The sequence below is a fragment of the Schistocerca cancellata genome, unplaced genomic scaffold (genome assembly GCF_023864275.1).
Source record: "Schistocerca cancellata isolate TAMUIC-IGC-003103 unplaced genomic scaffold, iqSchCanc2.1 HiC_scaffold_780, whole genome shotgun sequence".
NCBI classification, from domain to species: domain Eukaryota; kingdom Metazoa; phylum Arthropoda; class Insecta; order Orthoptera; family Acrididae; genus Schistocerca; species Schistocerca cancellata.
Genome location: NW_026046791.1, coordinates 350,398 through 371,796, shown reverse-complemented (window position 1 = coordinate 371,796; position 21,399 = coordinate 350,398).

Below are 21,399 nucleotides of genomic sequence, written 5' to 3'. Positions count from 1 at the left end.
CAATAGACCCATGGAGACAAGTCGGCTGGAGGACGATGTATTGAATCGGGACGCAATTTGAGTGATCCATCGTCATTAGGTGGCCCTGAATGTTACAATTCACTATCTGTTTTTCGTCCGATTCGAAAATCTTTGACTCACAGCAGAACGGCCATAAGCTGCCCGAGGCAGCAATAGACCCATGGAGACAAGTCTGCTGGAGGACGATATATTGAATCGGGACGCAATTTGAGTCATCCATCGTCATTAGGTGGCTCTGAACGTTACAATTCACTATCAGTTTTTCGTCCGATTCGAAAATCATTGACTCACAGCAGAACGGCCATAAGGTGCCCGAGGCAGCAATAGACCCATGGAGACAAGTCTGCTGGAGGACGATGTATTGAATCGGGACGCAATTTGAGTGATCCATCGTCATTAGGTGGCCCTGAAAGTTACAATTCACTATCAGTTTTTCGTCCGATTCGAAAATCATTGACTCACAGCAGAACGGCCTTAAGGTGCCCGAGGCAGCAATAGACCCATGGGGACAAGTCTGCTGGATGACGATGTATAGAATCGCGACGCAATTTGAGTGTTCCATCGTCATTAGGAGGCCCTGAATATTACAATTAACAATCAGTTTTTCGTCCCATTCGATAATCTAGACCCACGGGAGAACGACCATAAGGTGCCCGAGGCAGCAATAGACCCATGGAGACAAGTCTGCAGGATGACGATGTATTGAATCGCGACGCAATTTGAGTGTTCCATCGTCATTAGGAGGCCATGTATGTTAGAATTAACTATCAGTTTTTGGTCCCATTCGATAATCTAGACTCACGGGAGAACGACCATAAGGTGCCAGAGGCAGCAATAGACCCATGGAGACAAGTCTGCTGGATGACGATGTATTGAATCGGGACGCAATTTGTGTGGTCCATCCTCATTAGGTGGCCCTGAATGTTACAATTCACTATCAGTTTTTCGTCCGATTCGAAAATCTTTGATTCACAGCAGAACGGCCATAAGGTGCCGGAGGCAGCAATAGACCCATGGAGACAAGCCTGCTGGAGGACGATGTATTGAATCGGGACGCAATTTGAGTGATCCATCGTCATTAGGTGGCCCTGAAAGTTACAATTCACTATCAGTTTTTCGTCCGATTCGAAAATCTTTGACTCACAGGAGAACGGCCTTAAGGTGCCCGATGCAGCAATAGACCCATGGAGACAAGTCGGCTGGAGGACGATGTATTGAATCGGGACGCAATTTGAGTGATCCATCGTCATTAGGTGGCCCTGAACGTTACAATTCACTATCAGTTTTTCGTCGCATTCGATAATCTAAATTCACAGGTGAAACGCCATAAGGTGCCCGAGGCAGCAATAGACCCATGGAGTCAATTCGGCTGAAGGACGATGTATTGAATCGGGACGCAATTTGAGTGATCCATCGTCATTAGGTGGCCCTGAATGTTACAATTCACTATCAGTTTTTCGTCCGATTCGAAAATCTTTGACTCACAGCAGAACGGCCATAAGGTGCCCGAGGCAGCAATAGCCCCATGGAGACAAGTCTGCAGGATGACGATGTATTGAATCGCGACGCAATTTGAGTGTTCCATCGTCATTAGGAGGCCCTGATTGTTAGAATTAACAATCAGTTTTTCGTCCCATTCGATAATCTAGACTCACGGGAGAACGACCATAAGGTGCCCGAGGCAGCAATAGACCCATGGAGACAACCTGCTGGAGGACGATGTATTGAATCGGGACGCAATTTGAGTGATCCATCGTCATTAGGTGGCCCTGAACGTTACAATTCACTATCAGTTTTCCGTCCGATTCGAAAATCTTTGACTCAGAGCAGAACGGCCATAAGGTGCCCGAGGCAGCAATAAACCCATGGAGACAAGTCGGCTGGAGGACGATGTATTGAATCGGTACGCAATTTGAGTGATCCATCGTCATTAGGTGGCCCTTAATGTTACAATTCACTATCAGTTTTTCGTCAGATTTGAAAATCTTTGAGTCACATCAGAACGGCCATAAGGTGCCCGAGGCAGCAATAGACCCATGGAGACAAGTCTGCTGGAGGACGATGTATTGAATCGGGACGCAATTTGTGTTATCCATCGTCATTAGGTGGCCCTGAACGTTACAATTCACTATCAGTTCTTCGTCCGATTCGAAAATCTTTGACCCACAGCAGGACGGCCATAAGGTGCCCGAGGCAGCAATAGACCCATGGAGACAAGTCGGCTGGAGGACGATGTATTGAATCGGGACGCAATTTGAGTTATCCATCATTAGGTGGCCCTGATAGTTACAATTAATTCACTATCAGTTATTCGCCCGATTCAAAAATCTTTGACTCACAGCAGAACGGCCATAAGGTGCCCGAGGCAGCAATAGACCCATGGAGACAAGTCTCCTGGATGACGATGTATAGAATCGCGACGCAATTTGAGTGTTCCATCGTCATTAGGAGGCCATGAATGTTAGAATTAACTATCAGTTTTTCGTCCCATTCGATAATCTAGACTCACGGGAGAACGACCATACGGTGCCCGAGGCAGCAATAGACCCATGGAGACAAGTCTGCTGGATGACGATGTATTGAATCGGGACGCAATTTGTGTGGTCCATCCTCATTAGGTGGCCCTGAATGTTACAATTCACTATCAGTTTTTCGTCCGATTCTGAAATCTTTGATTCACAGCAGAACGGCCATAAGGTGCCGGAGGCAGCAATAGACCCATGGAGACAAGCCTGCTGGAGGACGATGTATTGAATCGGGACGCAATTTGAGTGATCCATCGTCATTAGGTGGCCCTGAACGTTACAATTCACTATCAGTTTTTCGTCCGATTCGAAAATCTTTGACTCACAGCAGAACGGCCATAAGGTGCCCGAGGCAGCAATAGACCCATGGAGACAAGTCGGCTGGAGGACGATGTATTGAATCGGAACGCAATTTGAGTGATCCATCGTCATTAGGTGACACTGAATGTACCAATTCACTATCAGTTTTCGTCAGATTTGAAAATCTTTGAGTCACAGCAGAACGGCCATAAGGTGCCCGAGGCAGCAATAGACCCATGGAGACAAGTCTGCTGGAGGACGATGTATTGAATCGGGACGCAATTTGAGTGACCCATCGTCATTAGGTGGCCCTGATCGTTACAATTCACTATCAGTTCTTCGTCTGATTCGAAAATCTTTGACCCACAGCAGAACGGCCATAAGGTGCCCGAGGCAGCAATAGACCCATGGAGGCAAGTCGGCTGGAGGACGATGTATTGAATCGGGACGCAATTTGAGTTATCCATCGTCATTAGGTGGCCCTGAAAGTTACAATTAATTCACTATTAGTTTTTCGTCCGATTCGAAAATCTTTGACTCACAGCAGAACGGCCATAAGGTGCCCGAGGCAGCAATAGACCCATGGAGACAAGTCGGCTGGAGGACGATGTATTGAATCGGGACGTAATTTGAGTGATCCATCGTCATTAGGTGGCCCTGAAAGTTACAATTCACTATCAGTTTTTCGTCCGATTCGAAAATCATTGACTCACAGCAGAACGGCCATAAGGTGCCCGAGGCAGCAATAGACCCATGGAGACAAGTCTGCTGGATGACGATGTATAGAATCGCGACGCAATTTGAGTGTTCCATCGTCATTAGGAGGCCCTGAATGTTACAATTAACTATCAGTTTTTCGTCCCATTCGATAATCTAGACTCACGGGAGAACGACCATAAGGAGCCCGAGGCAGCAATAGACCCATGGAAACAAGTCTGCTGGAGGACGATGTATTGAATCGGGACGCAATTTGAGTGATCCATCGTCATTAGGTGTCCCTGAACGTTACAATTCACTATCAGTTTTCCGTCCGATTCGAAAATCTTTGACTCACAGCAGAACGGCCATAAGGTGCCCGAGGCAGCAATAGACCCATGGAGACAAGTCGGCTGGAGGACGATGTATTGAATCGGGACGCAATTTGAGTGATCCATCGTCATTAGGTGGCCCTGAATGTTACAATTCACTATCAGTGTTTCGTCAGATTTGAAAATCTTTGAGTCACATCAGAACGGCCATAAGGTGCCCGAGGCAGCAATAGACCCATGGAGGCAAGTCTGCTGGAGGACGATGTATTGCATCGGGAGCAATTTGAGTTATCCATCGTCATTAGGTGGCCCTGAACGTTACAATTCACTATCAGTTCTTCGTCCGATTCGAAAATCTTTGACCCACAGCAGGACGGCCATAAGCTGCCCGAGGCAGCAATAGACCCATGGAGACAAGTCGGCTGGAGGACGATGTATTGAATCGGGACGCAATTTGAGTTATCCATCGTCATTAGGTGGCCCTGAAAGTTACAATCAATTCACTATCAGTTATTCGCCCGATTCGAAAATCTTTGACTCACAGCAGAACGGCCATAAGGTGCCCGAGGCAGCTATAGACCCATTGAGACAAGTCGGCTGGAGGACGATGTATTGAATCGGGACGTAATTTGAGTGATCCATTATCATTAGGTGGCCCTGAATGTTACAATTCACTATCTGTTTTTCGTCCGATTCGAAAATCTTTGACTCACAGCAGAACGGCCATAAGCTGCCCGAGGCAGCAATAGACCCATGGAGACAAGTCTGCTGGAGGACGATATATTGAATCGGGACGCAATTTGAGTGATCCATCGTCATTAGGTGGCTCTGAACGTTACAATTCACTATCAGTTTTTCGTCCGATTCGAAAATCATTGACTCACAGCAGAACGGCCATAAGGTGCCCGAGGCAGCAATAGACCCATGGAGACAAGTCTGCAGGATGACGATGTATTGAATCGCGACGCAATTTGAGTGTTCCATCGTCATTAGGAGGCCCTGAATGTTATAATTAACAATCAGTTTTTCGTCCCATTCGATAATCTAGACCCACGGGAGAACGACCATAAGGTGCCCGAGGCAGCAATAGACCCATGGAGACAAGTCTGCAGGATGACGATGTATTGAATCGCGACGCAATTTGAGTGTTCCATCGTCATTATGAGGCCATGAATGTTAGAATTAACTATCAGTTTTTCGTCCCATTCGATAATCTAGACTCACGGGAGAACGACCATAAGGTGCCCGAGGCAGCAATAGACCCATGGAGACAAGTCTGCTGGATGACGATGTATTGAATCGGGACGCAATTTGTGTGGTCCATCCTCATTAGGTGGCCCTGAATGTTACAATTCACTATCAGTTTTTCGTCCGATTCGAAAATCTTTGATTCACAGCAGAACGGCCATAAGGTGCCGGAGGCAGCAATAGACCCATGGAGACAAGCCTGCTGGAGGACGATGTATTGAATCGGGACGCAATTTGAGTGATCCATCGTCATTAGGTGGCCCTGAACGTTACAATTCACTATCAGTTTTTCGTCCGATTCGAAAATCTTTGACTCACAGCAGAACGGCCATAAGGTGCCCGAGGCAGCAATAGACCCATGGAGACAAGTCGGCTGGAGGACGATGTATTGAATCGGGACGCAATTTGAGTGATCCATCGTCATTAGGTGACCCTGAATGTTACAATTCACTATCAGTTTTTCGTCAGATTTGAAAATCTTTGAGGCACAGCAGAACGGCCATAAGGTGCCCGAGGCAGCAATAGACCCATGGAGACAAGTCTGCTGGAGGACGATGTATTGAATCGGGACGCAATTTGAGTTATCCATCGTCATTAGGTGGCCCTGAACGTTACAATTCACTATCAGTTCTTCGTCCGATTCGAAAATCTTTGACCCACAGCAGAACGGCCATAAGGTGCCCGAGGCAGCAATAGACCCATGGAGGCAAGTCGGCTGGAGGACGATGTATTGAATCGGAACGCAATTTGAGTGATCCATCGTCATTAGGTGACACTGAATGTTACAATTCACTATCAGTTTTTCGTCAGATTTGAAAATCTTTGAGTCACAGCAGAACGGCCATAAGGTGCCCGAGGCAGCAATAGACCCATGGAGACAAGTCTGCTGGAGGACGATGTATTGAATCGGGACGCAATTTGAGTTATCCATCGTCATTAGGTGGCCCTGATCGTTACAATTCACTATCAGTTCTTCGTCCGATTCGAAAATCTTTGACCCACAGCAGAACGGCCATAAGGTGCCCGAGGCAGCAATAGACCCATGGAGGCAAGTCGGCTGGAGGACGATGTATTGAATCGGGACGCAATTTGAGTTATCCATCGTCATTAGGTGGCCCTGAAAGTTACAATTAATTCACTATTAGTTTTTCGTCCGATTCGAAAATCTTTGACTCACAGCAGAACGGCCATAAGGTGCCCGAGGCAGCAATAGACCCATGGAGACAAGTCGGCTGGAGGACGATGTATTGAATCGGGACGTAATTTGAGTGATCCATCGTCATTAGGTGGCCCTGAAAGTTACAATTCACCATCAGTTTTTCGTCCGATTCGAAAATCATTGACTCACAGCAGAACGGCCATAAGGTGCCCGAGGCAGCAATAGACCCATGGAGACAAGTCTGCTGGATGACGATGTATAGAATCGCGACGCAATTTGAGTGTTCCATCGTCATTAGGAGGCCCTGAATGTTACAATTAACTATCAGTTTTTCGTCCCATTCGATAATCTAGACTCACGGGAGAACGACCATAAGGTGCCCGAGGCAGCAATAGACCCATGGAAACAAGTCTGCTGGAGGACGATGTATTGAATCGGGACGCAATTTGACTGATCCATCGTCATTAGGTGTCCCTGAACGTTACAATTCACTATCAGTTTTCCGTCCGATTCGAAAATCTTTGACTCACAGCAGAACGGCCATAAGGTGCCCGAGGCAGCAATAGACCCATGGAGACAAGTCGGCTGGAGGACGATGTATTGAATCGGGACGCAATTTGAGTGATCCATCGTCATTAGGTGGCCCTGAATGTTACAATTCACTATCAGTGTTTCGTCAGATTTGAAAATCTTTGAGTCACATCAGAACGGCCATAAGGTGCCCGAGGCAGCAATAGACCCATGGAGGCAAGTCTGCTGGAGGACGATGTATTGAATCGGGACGCAATTTGAGTTATCCATCGTCATTAGGTGGCCCTGAACGTTACAATTCACTATCAGTTCTTCGTCCGATTCGAAAATCTTTGACCCACAGCAGGACGGCCATAAGCTGCCCGAGGCAGCAATAGACCCATGGAGACAAGTCGGCTGGAGGACGATGTATTGAATCGGGACGCAATTTTTGTTATCCATCGTCATTAGGTGGCCCTGAAAGTTACAATTAATTCACTATCAGTTATTCGCCCGATTCGAAAATCTTTGACTCACAGCAGAACGGCCATAAGGTGCCCGAGGCAGCTATAGACCCATGGAGACAAGTCGGCTGGAGGACGATGTATTGAATCGGGACGTAATTTGAGTGATCCATCGTCATTAGGTGGCCCTGAATGTTACAATTCACTATCTGTTTTTCGTCCGATTCGAAAATCTTTGACTCACAGCAGAACGGCCATAAGCTGCCCGAGGCAGCAATAGACCCATGGAGACAAGTCTGCTGGAGGACGATATATTGAATCGGGACGCAATTTGAGTGATCCATCGTCATTAGGTGGCTCTGAACGTTACAATTCACTATCAGTTTTTCGTCCGATTCGAAAATCATTGACTCACAGCAGAACGGCCATAAGGTGCCCGAGGCAGCAATAGACCCATGGAGACAAGTCTGCAGGATGACGATGTATTGAATCGCGACGCAATTTGAGTGTTCCATCGTCATTAGGAGGCCCTGAATGTTACAATTAACAATCAGTTTTTCGTCCCATTCGATAATCTAGACCCACGGGAGAACGACCATAAGGTGCCCGAGGCAGCAATAGACCCATGGAGACAAGTCTGCAGGATGACGATGTATTGAATCGCGACGCAATTTGAGTGTTCCATCGTCATTATGAGGCCATGAATGTTAGAATTAACTATCAGTTTTTCGTCCCATTCGATAATCTAGACTCACGGGAGAACGACCATAAGGTGCCCGAGGCAGCAATAGACCCATGGAGACAAGTCTGCTGGATGACGATGTATTGAATCGGGACGCAATTTGTGTGGTCCATCCTCATTAGGTGGCCCTGAATGTTACAATTCACTATCAGTTTTTCGTCCGATTCGAAAATCTTTGATTCACAGCAGAACGGCCATAAGGTGCCGGAGGCAGCAATAGACCCATGGAGACAAGCCTGCTGGAGGACGATGTATTGAATCGGGACGCAATTTGAGTGATCCATCGTCATTAGGTGGCCCTGAACGTTACAATTCACTATCAGTTTTTCGTCCGATTCGAAAATCTTTGACTCACAGCAGAACGGCCATAAGGTGCCCGAGGCAGCAATAGACCCATGGAGACAAGTCGGCTGGAGGACGATGTATTGAATCGGGACGCAATTTGAGTGATCCATCGTCATTAGGTGGCCCTGAACGTTACAATTCACTATCAGTGCTTCGTCCGATTCGAAAACCTTTGCCCCACAGCAGAACGGCCATAATTTGCCCGAGGCAGCAATAGACCCATGGAGACAAGTCGGCTGGAGGGCGATGTATTGAATCGGGACGATATTTGAGTGATCCATCGTCATTAGGTGGCCCTGAAAGTTACAATTCACTATCAGTTTTTCGTCCGATTCGAAAATCTTTGAGTCACAGCAGAACGGCCATAAGCTGCCCGAGGCAGCAATAGAGCCATTGAGTCAAGTCGGCTGAAGGACGATGTATTGAATCGGGACGCAATTTGAGTTATCCATCGTCATTAGGTGGCCCTGAAAGTTACAATTAATTCACTATCTGTTTTTCGTCCGATTCGAAAATCTTTGACTCACAGCAGAACGGCCATAAGGTGCCCGAGGCAGCAATAGACCCATGGAGACAAGTCGGCTGGAGGACGATGTATTGAATCGGGACGCAATTTGAGTGATCCATCGTCATTAGGTGGCCATGAATGTTACAATTCACTATCAGTTTTTCGTCAGATTTGAAAATTTTTGAGTCACAGCAGAACGGCCATAAGGTGCCCGAGGCAGCAATAGACCCATGGAGACAAGTCTGCTGGAGGACGATGTATTCAATCGGGACGCAATGTGAGTGATCCATCGTCATTAGGTGGCCCTGAACGTTACAATACACTATCAGTTCTTCGTCCGATTCGAAAATCTTTGACCCACAGCAGAACGGGCATAAGGTGCCCGAGGCAGCAATAGACCCATGGAGACAAGTCGGCTGGAGGACGATGTATTTAATCGGGACGCAATTTGAGTGAGCCATCGTCATTAGATGGCCCTGAAAGTTACAATTCACTATCAGTTTTTCGTCCGATTCGAAAATCTTTGACTCACAGCAGAACTGCCATAAGGTGCCCGATGCAGCAATAGACCCATGGAGACAAGTCGGCTGGAGGACGATGTATTGAATCGGGACGCAGTTTGAGTGTTCCATCGTCATTAGGAGGCCCTAAATGTTAGAATTAACTATCAGTTTTTCGTCCCATTCGATAATCTAGACTCACGGGAGAACGACCATAAGGTGCCCGAGACACCAATAGACCCATGGAGACAAGTCGGCTGGAGGACGATGTATTGAATCGGGACGCAATTTGAGTGATCCATCGTCATTAGGAGGCCCTGAACGTTACAATTCACTATCAGTTTTTCGTCCGATTCGAAAATCTTAGACTCACAGCAGAACAGCCATAATGTGCCCGAGGCAGCAATAGACCCATGGAGACTAGTCTGCTGGAGCACGATGTATTGACTCGGGACGCAATTTAAGTGATCCATCGTCATTAGGTGGCCCTGAAAGTTACAATTCACTATCAGTTTTTCGACCGATTCGAAAATCTTTGACTCACAGCAGAACGGCCATAAGGTGCCCGAGGCAGCAATAGACCCATGGAGACAAGTCTGCTGGAGGACGATGTATTGAATCGGGACGCAATTTGAGTGATCCAACGTAATTAGGTGGCCCTGAACGTTACAATTCACTATCAGTTTTTCGTCCCATTCGATAATCTAGACTCACAGCAGAACGGCCATAAGGTGCCCGAGGCAGCAATAGACCCATGGTGTGAAGTCGGCTGGAGGACGATGTATTGAATCGGGACGCAATTTGTGTGGTCCATCCTCATTAGGTGGCCCTGAATGTTACAATTCACTATCAGTTTTTCGTCCGATTCGAAAATCTTTGACTCACAGCAGAACGGCCATAAGGTGCCCGAGGCAGCAATAGACCCATGGAGACAAGCCTGCTGGAGGACGATGTATTGAATCGGGACGCAATTTGAGTGATCCATCGTCATTAGGTGGCCCTGAACGTTACAATTCACTATCAGTTTTTAGTCCGATTCGAAAATCTTTGACTCACAGCAGAACGGCCATAAGGTGCCCGAGGCAGCAATAGACCCATGGAGGCAAGTCTGCAGAATGACGATGTATTGAATCGCGACGCAATTTGAGTGTTCCATCGTCATTAGGAGGCCCTGAATGTTAGAATTAACTATCAGTTTTTCGTCCCATTCGATAATCTAGACTCACGGGAGAACGACCATTAGGTGCCCTAGGCAGCAATAGACCCATGGAGACAAGTCTGCTGCATGACGTTGTATTGAATCGGGACGCAATTTGTGTGGTCCATCCTCATTAGGTGGCCCTGAATGTTACAATTCACTATCAGTTTTTCGTCTGATTCGAAAATCTTTGAGTCACAGCAGAACGGCCATAAGGTGCCCGAGGCAGCAATAGACCCATGGGGACAAGCCTGCTGGAGGACGATGTGATTAATCGGGACGCAATTTCAGTGATGCATCGTCATTAGGTGGCCCTGAACGTTACAATTCACTATCAGTTTTTCTTCCGATTCTAAAATCTATGACTCACAGCAGAACGGCCATAAGGTGCCCGATGCAGCAATAGACCCATGGAGTCAAGTCGGCTGGAGGACGATGTATTGAATCGGGACGCAATTTGAGTGATCCATCGTCATTAGATGGCCCTGAAAGTTACAATTCTCTATCAGTTTTTCGTCCGATTCGAAAATCTTTGACTCACAGGAGAACGGCCATAAGGTGCCAGATGCAGCAATAGACCCAAGGAGACAAGTCGGCTGGAGGACGATGTATTGAATCGGGATGCAATTTGAGTGATCCATCGTCATTAGGTGGCCATGAATGTTACAATTCACTATCTGTTTTTCGTCCGATTCGAAAATATTTGACTCACAGCAGAACCGCCACAAGGTGCCCGAGGCTGCAATAGGCCCATGGAGACAAGTCTGCTGGAGGACGATGTATTGAATCGGGACGCAATTTGAGTGATCCATCGTCATTAGGTGGCCCTGACTGTTACAATTCACTATCTGTTTTTCGTCCGATTCGAAAATCTTTGACTCACAGCAGAACGGCCATAAAGTGCCCGAGGCAGCAATAGACCCATGGAGACAAGTCTGCTGGAGGACGATGTATTGAATCGGGACGCAATTTGAGTGATCCATCGTCATTAGGTGGCCCTGAACGTTACAATTCACTATCAGTTTTTCGTCCCATTCGATAATCTAGACTCACGGGAGAACGACCATAAGGTGCCCGAGACACCAATAGACCCATGGAGACAAGTCGGCTGGAGGACGATGTATTGAATCGGGACGCAATTTGAGTGATCCATCGTCATTAGGAGGCCCTGAACGTTACAATTCACTATCAGTTTTTCGTCCGATTCGAAAATCTTTGACTCACAGCAGAACAGCCATAATGTGCCCGAGGCAGCAATAGACCCATGGAGACTAGTCTGCTGGAGCACGATGTATTGACTCGGGACGCAATTTAAGTGATCCATCGTCATTAGGTGGCCCTGAAAGTTACAATTCACTATCAGTTTTTCGACCGATTCGAAAATCTTTGACTCACAGCAGAACGGCCATAAGGTGCCCGAGGCAGCAATAGACCCATGGAGACAAGTCTGCTGGAGGACGATGTATTGAATCGGGACGCAATTTGAGTGATCCAACGTAATTAGGTGGCCCTGAACGTTACAATTCACTATCAGTTTTTCGTCCCATTCGATAATCTAGACTCACAGCAGAACGGCCATAAGGTGCCCGAGGCAGCAATAGACCCATGGTGTGAAGTCGGCTGGAGGACGATGTATTGAATCGGGACGCAATTTGTGTGGTCCATCCTCATTAGGTGGCCCTGAATGTTACAATTCACTATCAGTTTTTCGTCCGATTCGAAAATCTTTGACTCACAGCAGAACGGCCATAAGGTGCCCGAGGCAGCAATAGACCCATGGAGACAAGCCTGCTGGAGGACGATGTATTGAATCGGGACGCAATTTGAGTGATCCATCGTCATTAGGTGGCCCTGAACGTTACAATTCACTATCAGTTTTTAGTCCGATTCGAAAATCTTTGACTCACAGCAGAACGGCCATAAGGTGCCCGAGGCAGCAATAGACCCATGGAGACAAGTCTGCAGAATGACGATGTATTGAATCGCGACGCAATTTGAGTGTTCCATCGTCATTAGGAGGCCCTGAATGTTAGAATTAACTATCAGTTTTTCGTCCCATTCGATAATCTAGACTCACGGGAGAACGACCATTAGGTGCCCTAGGCAGCAATAGACCCATGGAGACAAGTCTGCTGCATGACGTTGTATTGAATCGGGACGCAATTTGTGTGGTCCATCCTCATTAGGTGGCCCTGAATGTTACAATTCACTATCAGTTTTTCGTCTGATTCGAAAATCTTTGAGTCACAGCAGAACGGCCATAAGGTGCCCGAGGCAGCAATAGACCCATGGGGACAAGCCTGCTGGAGGACGATGTGATTAATCGGGACGCAATTTCAGTGATGCATCGTCATTAGGTGGCCCTGAACGTTACAATTCACTATCAGTTTTTCTTCCGATTCTAAAATCTATGACTCACAGCAGAACGGCCATAAGGTGCCCGAGGCAGCAATAGACCCATGGAGTCAAGTCGGCTGGAGGACGATGTATTGAATCGGGACGCAATTTGAGTGATCCATCGTCATTAGATGGCCCTGAAAGTTACAATTCTCTATCAGTTTTTCGTCCGATTCGAAAATCTTTGACTCACAGGAGAACGGCCATAAGGTGCCCGATGCAGCAATAGACCCAAGGAGACAAGTCGGCTGGAGGACGATGTATTGAATCGGGATGCAATTTGAGTGATCCATCGTCATTAGGTGACCATGAATGTTACAATTCACTATCTGTTTTTCGTCCGATTCGAAAATCTTTGACTCACAGCAGAACCGCCACAAGGTGCCCGAGGCTGCAATAGGCCCATGGAGACAAGTCTGCTGGAGGACGATGTATTGAATCGGGACGCAATTTGAGTGATCCATCGTCATTAGGTGGCCCTGACTGTTACAATTCACTATCTGTTTTTCGTCCGATTCGAAAATCTTTGACTCACAGCAGAACGGCCATAAAGTGCCCGAGGCAGCAATAGACCCATGGAGACAAGTCTGCTGGAGGACGATGTATTGAATCGGGACGCAATTTGAGTGATCCATCGTCATTAGGTGGCCCTGAACGTTACAATTCACTATCAGTTTTTCGTCCGATTCGAAAATCTTTGACTCACAGCAGAACGGCCACAAGGTGCCCGAGGCAGCAATAGACCCATGGAGACAAGTCTGCTGGAGGACGATGTATTGAATCGGGACGCAATTTGACAGATCCGTCGTCATTAGGTGTCCTGAACGTTACAATTCACTATCAGTTTTTCGTCGCATTCGATAATCTAGACTCACAGCAGAACGGCCATAAGGTGCCCGACTCAGCAATAGACCCATGGAGTCAAGTAGGCTGGAGGACGATGTATTGAATCGGGACGCAATTTGAGTGATCCATCGTCATTAGGTGGCCCTGAATGTTACAATTCACTATCACTTTTTCGTCCGATTGGAAAATCACACTCACAGCAGAACGGCCATAAGGTGCTCGAGGCAGCAATAGACCCATGGAGACAAGTTGGCTGGAGGACGATGTATTGAATCGGGACGCAATTTGAGTGATCCATCGTCATTAGGTGGCCCTGAATGTTACAATTCACTATCGGTTTTTCGTCCGAATTGAAAATCTTTGACTCACAGCAGAACGGCCATAAGGAGCCCGAGGCAGCAATAGACCCATGGAGACAAGTCTGTTGGAGGACGATGTATTGAATCGGGACGCAATTTGTGTGGTCCATCCTCATTAGGTGGCCCTGAATGTTACAATTCACTATCAGTTTTTCGTCCGATTCGAAAATCTTTGACTCACAGCAGAACGGCCATAAGGTGCCCGAGGCAGCAATAGACCCATGGAGACAAGCCTGCTGGAGGACGATGTATTGAATCGGGACGCAATTTGAGTGATCCATCGTCATTAGGTGCCCTGAACGTTACAATTCACTATCAGTTTTTCGTCCGATTCGAAAATCTTTGACTCACAGCAGAACGGCCATAAGGTGCCCGAGGCAGCAATAGACCCATGGAGACAAGTCGGCTGGAGGACGATGTATTGAATCGGGACGCAATTTGAGTGATCCATCGTCATTAGGTGGCCCTGAATGTTACAATTCACTATCAGTTTTTCGTCAGATTCGAAAATCTTTGAGTCACAGCAGAACGGCCATAAGGTGCCCGAGGCAGCAATAGCCCCATGGAGACAAGTCTGCTGGAGGACGATGTATTGAATCGGGACGCAATTTGAGTGATCCATCGTCATTAGGTGGCCCTGAACGTTACAATTCACTATCAGTTTTTCGTCCGATTCGAAAATCTTTGACCCACAGCAGAACGGCCATAAGGTGCCCGAGGCAGCAATACACCCATGGAGACAAGTCGGCTGGAGGACGATGTATTGAATCGGGACGCAATTTGAGTGATCCATCGTCATTAGGTGGCCCTGAAAGTTTCAAATCACTATCAGTTTTTCGTCCGATTCGAAAATCTTATACTCACAGCAGAACGGCCATAAGGTGCCCGAGGCAGCAATAGACCCATGGAGACAAGTCGGCTGGAGGACGATGTATTGAATCGGGACGCAATTTGAGTGATCCATCGTCATTAGGTGGCCCTGAACGTTACAATTCTCTATCAGTTTTTCGTCCGATTCGAAAATCTTTGATTCACAGGAGAACGGCCATAAGGTGCCCGATGCAACAATAGACCCATGGAGACAAGTCTGCTGGAGGACGATGTATTGAATCGGGACGCAATTTGAGTGATCCATCGTCATTAGGTGGCCCTGAACGTTACAATTCACTATCAGTTTTTCGTCCGATTCGAAAATCTTTGACTCACAGCAGAACGGCCACAAGGTGCCCGAGGCAGCAATAGACCCATGGAGACAAGTCTGCTGGAGGACGATGTATTGAATCGGGACGCAATTTGAGTGATCCGTCGTCATTAGGTGTCCTGAACGTTACAATTCACTATCAGTTTTTCGTCGCATTCGATAATCTAGACTCACAGCAGAACGGCCATAAGGTGCCCGACTCAGCAATAGACCCATGGAGTCAAGTAGGCTGGAGGACGATGTATTGAATCGGGACGCAATTTGAGTGATCCATCGTCATTAGGTAGCCCTGAATGTTACAATTCACTATCACTTTTTCGTCCGATTGGAAAATCACACTCACAGCAGAACGGCCATAAGGTGCTCGAGGCAGCAATAGACCCATGGAGACAAGTTGGCTGGAGGACGATGTATTGAATCGGGACGCAATTTGAGTGATCCATCGTCATTAGGTGGCCCTGAATGTTACAATTCACTATCGGTTTTTCGTCCGAATTGAAAATCTTTGACTCACAGCAGAACGGCCATAAGGAGCCCGAGGCAGCAATAGACCCATGGAGACAAGTCTGTTGGAGGACGATGTATTGAATCGGGACGCAATTTGTGTGGTCCATCCTCATTAGGTGGCCCTGAATGTTACAATTAACTATCAGTTTTTCGTCCGATTCGAAAATCTTTGACTCACAGCAGAACGGCCATAAGGTGCCCTAGGCTGCAATAGACCCATGGAGACAAGCCTGCTGGAGGACGATGTATTGAATCGGGACGCAATTTGAGTGATCCATCGTCATTAGGTGGCCCTGAACGTTACAATTCACTATCAGTTTTTCGTCAGATTCGAAAATCTTTGAGTCACAGCAGAACGGCCATAAGGTGCCCGAGGCAGCAATAGCCCCATGGAAACAAGTCTGCTGGAGGACGATGTATTGAATCGGGACGCAATTTGAGTGATCCATCGTCATTAGGTGGCCCTGAACGTTACAATTCACTATCAGTTCTTTGTCCGATTCGAAAATCTTTGACCTACAGCAGAACGGCCATAAGGTGCCCGAGGCAGCAATACACCCATGGAGACAAGTCGGCTGGAGGACGATGTATTGAATCGGGACGCAATTTGAGTGATCCATCGTCATTAGGTGGCCCTGAAAGTTTCAAATCACTATCAGTTTTTCGTCCGATTCGAAAATCTTATACTCACAGCAGAACGGCCATAAGGTGCCCGAGGAAGCAATAGACCCATGGAGACAAGTCGGCTGGAGGACGATGTATTGAATCGGGACGCAATTTGAGTGATCCATCGTCATTAGGTGGCCCTGAACGTTACAATTCTCTATCAGTTTTTCGTCCGATTCGAAAATCTTTGACTCACAGGAGAACGGCCATAAGGTGCCCGATGCAACAATAGACCCATGGAGACAAGTCGGCTGGAGGACGATGTATTGAATCGGGATGCAATTTGAGTGATCCATCGTCATTAGGTGGCCATGAATGTTACAATTCACTATCTGTTTTTCGTCCGATTCGAAAATCTTTGACTCACAGCAGAACCGCCATAAGGTGCCCGAGGCAGCAATAGGCCCATGGAGACAAGTCTGCTGGAGGACGATGTATTGAATCGGGACGCAATTTGAGTGATCCATCGTCATTAGGTGGCCCTGACTGTTACACTTCACAATCTGTTTTTCGTCCGATTCGAAAATCTTTGACTCACAGCAGAACCGCCATAAGGTGCCCGAGGCAGCAATAGGCCCATGGAGACAAGTCTGCTGGAGGACGATGTATTGAATCGGGACGCAATTTGAGTGATCCATCGTCATTAGGTGGCCCTGACTGTTACAATTCACTATCAGTTTTTCGTCCGATTCGAATATCTTTGACTCACAGCAGAACGGCCATAAGGTGCCCGAGGCAGCAATAGACCCATGGAGACAAGTCTGCTGGAGGACGATGTATTGAATCGGGACGCAATTTGAGTGATCCATCGTCATTAGGTGTCCTGAACGTTACAATTCACTATCAGTTTTTCGTCGCATTCGATAATCTAGACTCACAGCAGAACGGCCATAAGGTGCCCGACTCAGCAATAGACCCATGGAGTCAAGTAGGCTGCAGGACGATGTATTGAATCGGGACGCAATTTGAGTGATCCATCGTCATTAGGTGGCCCTGAATGTTACAATTCACTATCACTTTTTCGTCCGATTGGAAAATCACACTCACAGCAGAACGGCCATAAGGTGCCCGAGGCAGCAATAGACCCATGGAGACAAGTCTGTTGGAGGACGATGTATTGAATCGGGACGCAATTTGTGTGGTCCATCCTCATTAGGTGGCCCTGAATGTTACAATTCACTATCAGTTTTTCGTCCGATTCGAAAATCTTTGACTCACAGCAGAACGGCCATAAGGTGCCCGAGGCAGCAATAGACCCATGGAGACAAGCCTGCTGGAGGACGATGTATTGAATCGTGACGCAATTTGAGTGATCCATCGTCATTAGGTGGCCCTGGACGTTACAATTCACTATCAGTTTTTCGTCCGATTCGAAAATCTTTGACTCACAGCAGAACGGCCATAAGGTGCCCGAGGCAGCAATAGACCCATGGAGACAAGCCTGCTGGAGGACGATGTATTGAATCGGGACGCAATTTGAGTGATCCATCGTCATTAGGTGGCCCTGAACGTTACAATTCACTATCAGTTCTTCGTCCGATTCGAAAATCTTTGACCCACAGCAGAACGGCCATAAGGTGCCCGAGGCAGCAATACACCCATGGAGACAAGTCGGCTGGAGGACGATGTATTGAATCGGGACGCAATTTGAGTGATCCATCGTCATTAGGCGGCCCTGAAAGTTTCAAATCACTATCAGTTTTTCGTCCGATTCGAAAATCTTATACTCACAGCAGAACGGCCATAAGGTGCCCGAGGCAGCAATAGACCCATGGAGACAAGTCGGCTGGAGGACGATGTATTGAATCGGGACGCAATTTGAGTGATCCATCGTCATTAGGTGGCCCTGAACGTTACAATTCACTATCAGTTTTTCGTCCGATTCGAAAATCTTTGACTCACAGCAGAACGGCCATAAGGTGCCCGAGGCAGCAATAGACCCATGGAGACAAGTCTGCTGGAGGACGATGTATTGAATCGGGACGCAATTTGAGTGATCCATCGTCATTAGGTGGCCCTGAACGTTACAATTCACTATCAGTTTTTCGTCGCATTCGATAATCTAGACTCACAGCAGAACGGCCATAAGGTGCCCGACTCAGCAAAAGACCCATGGAGACAAGTAGGCTGGAGGACGATGTATTGAATCGGGACGCAATTTGAGTGATCCATCGTCATTAGGTGGTCATGAATCTTACAATTCACTATCTGTTTTTCGTCCGATTCGAAAATCTTTGACTCACAGCAGAACGGCCATAAGGTGCCCGAGGCAGCAATAGACACATGGAGAAAAGTCTGCTGGAGGACGATGTATTGAATCGGGACGCAATTTGAGTGATCCATCGTCATTAGGTGGCCCTGAACGTTACTATTCACTATCAGTTTTTCGTCCGATTCAAAAATCTTTGACTCACAGCAGAACGGCCATAAGGTGCCCGAGGCAGCAATAGACCCATGGAGACAAGTCTGCTGGAGGACGATGTATTGAATCGGTACGCAATTTGAGTGATCCATCGTCATTAGGTGGCCCTGAACGATACAATTCACTATCAGTTTTTCGTTGCATTCGATAATCTAGACTCACAGCAGAACGGCCATAAGGTGCCCGAGGAAGCAATAGACCCATGGAGTCAAGTCGGCTGGAGAACGATGTATTGAATCGGGACGCAATTTGACTGATCCATCGTCATTAGGGGACCCTGAATGTTACAATTCACTATCAGTTTTTCCCCCGTTTCGAAAATCTTTGACTCACAGCAGAACGGCCATAAGGTGCCCGAGGCAGCAATAGACCCATGGAGACAAGTCTGCAGGATGACGATGTATTGAATCGCGACGCAATTTGAGTGTTCCATCGTCATTAGGAGGCCCTGAATGTTAGAATTAACTATCAGTTTTTCGTCCCATTCGATAATCTAGACTCACGGGAGAACGACCATAAGGTGCCCGAGGCAGCAATAGACCCATGGAGACAAGTCTGCTGGATGACGATGTATTGAATCGGGACGCAATTTGAGTGATCCATCGTCATTAGGTGGCCCTGAATGTTACAATTCACTATCTGTTTTTCGTCCGATTCGAAAATCTTTGACTCACAGCAGAACGGCCATAAGGTGACCGAGGCAGCAATAGACCCATGGAGACAAGTCTGCTGGAGTACGATGTATTGAATCGGGACGCAATTTGAGTGATCCATCGTCATTAGGTGGCCATGAATGTTACAATTCACTATCAGTTTTTCGTCCGATTGGAAAATCACACTCACAGCAGAACGGCCATAAGGTGCCCGAGGCAGCAATAGACCCATGGGGACAAGTCGGCTGGAGGACGATGTATTGAATCGGGACGCAATTTGAGTGATCCATCGTCATTAGGTGGCCCTGAATGTTACAATTCACTATCGGTTTTTCGTCCGATTCGAAAATCTTTGACTCACAGCACAACGTCCATAAGGTGCCCGAGGCAGCAATAGACCCATGGAGACAAGTCTGTTGGAGGACGATGTATTGAATCGGGACGCAATTTGAGTGATCCATCGTCATTAGGTGGCCCTGAACGTACAATTCACTATCAGTTTTCCGTCCCATTCGATAATCTAGACTCACAGCAGAACGGCCATAAGGTGCCCGAGGCAGCAATAGAGCCATTGAGTCAAGTCGGCTGAAGGACGATGTATTGAATCGGGACGCAATTTGTGTGGTCCATCCTCATTAGGTGGCCCTGAATGTTACAACTCACTATTGGTTTTTCGTCCGATTCGAAAATCTTTGACTCGCAGCAGAACGGCCATAAGGTGCCCGAGGCAGCAATAGACCCATGGAGACAAGCCTGCTGGAGGACGATGTATTGAATCGGGACGCAATTTGAGTGATCCATCGTCATTAGGTGGCCCTGAACGTTACAATTCACTATCAGTTTTTCGTCGCATTCGATAATCTAGACTCACAGCAGAACGGCCATAAGGTGCCCGACTCAGCAATAGACCCATGGAGTCAAGTAGGCTGGAGGACGATGTATTGAATCGGGACGCAATTTGAGTGATCCATCGTCATTAGGTGGCCCGGAATGTTACAATTCACTATCAGTTTTTCGTCCCATTTGAAAATCTTTGACTCACAGCAGAACGGCCATAAGGTGCCCGAGGCAACAATAGACCCATGGAGACAAGTCTGCTGGATGACGATGTATTGAATCACGACGCAATTTGAGTGTTCCATCGTCATTAGGAGACCCTGAATGTTACAATTCACTATCAGTTTTTCGTCCGATTCGAAAATCTTTGAGTCACAGCAGAACGGCCATAAGGTGCCCGAATCAGCAACAGACCCATGGAGACAAGTCTGCTGGAGGACGATGTATTGGATCGGGACGCAATTTGAGTGATCCATCGTCATTAGGTGGCCCTGAATGTTACAATTCACTATCAGTTTTTCGTCCGATTGGAAAATCACACTCACAGCAGAACGGCCATAAGGTGCCCGAGGCAGCAATAGACCCATGGAGACAAGTTGGCTGGAGGACGATGTATTGAATCGGGACGCAATTTGAGTGATCCATCGTCATTAGGTGGCCCTGAATGTTACAATTCACTATCGGTTTTTCGTCCGAATTGAAAATCTTTGACTCACAGCAGAACGGCCATAAGGAGCCCGAGGCAGCAATAGACCCATGGAGACAAGTCTGTTGGAGGACGATGTATTGAATCGGGACGCAATTTGTGTGGTCCATCCTCATTAGGTGGCCCTGAATGTTACAATTCACTATGTTTTTCGTCCGATTCGAAAATCTTTGACTCACAGCAGAACGGCCATAAGGTGCCCGAGGCAGCAATAGACCCATGGAGACAAGTCTGCTGGAGGACGATGTATTGAATCG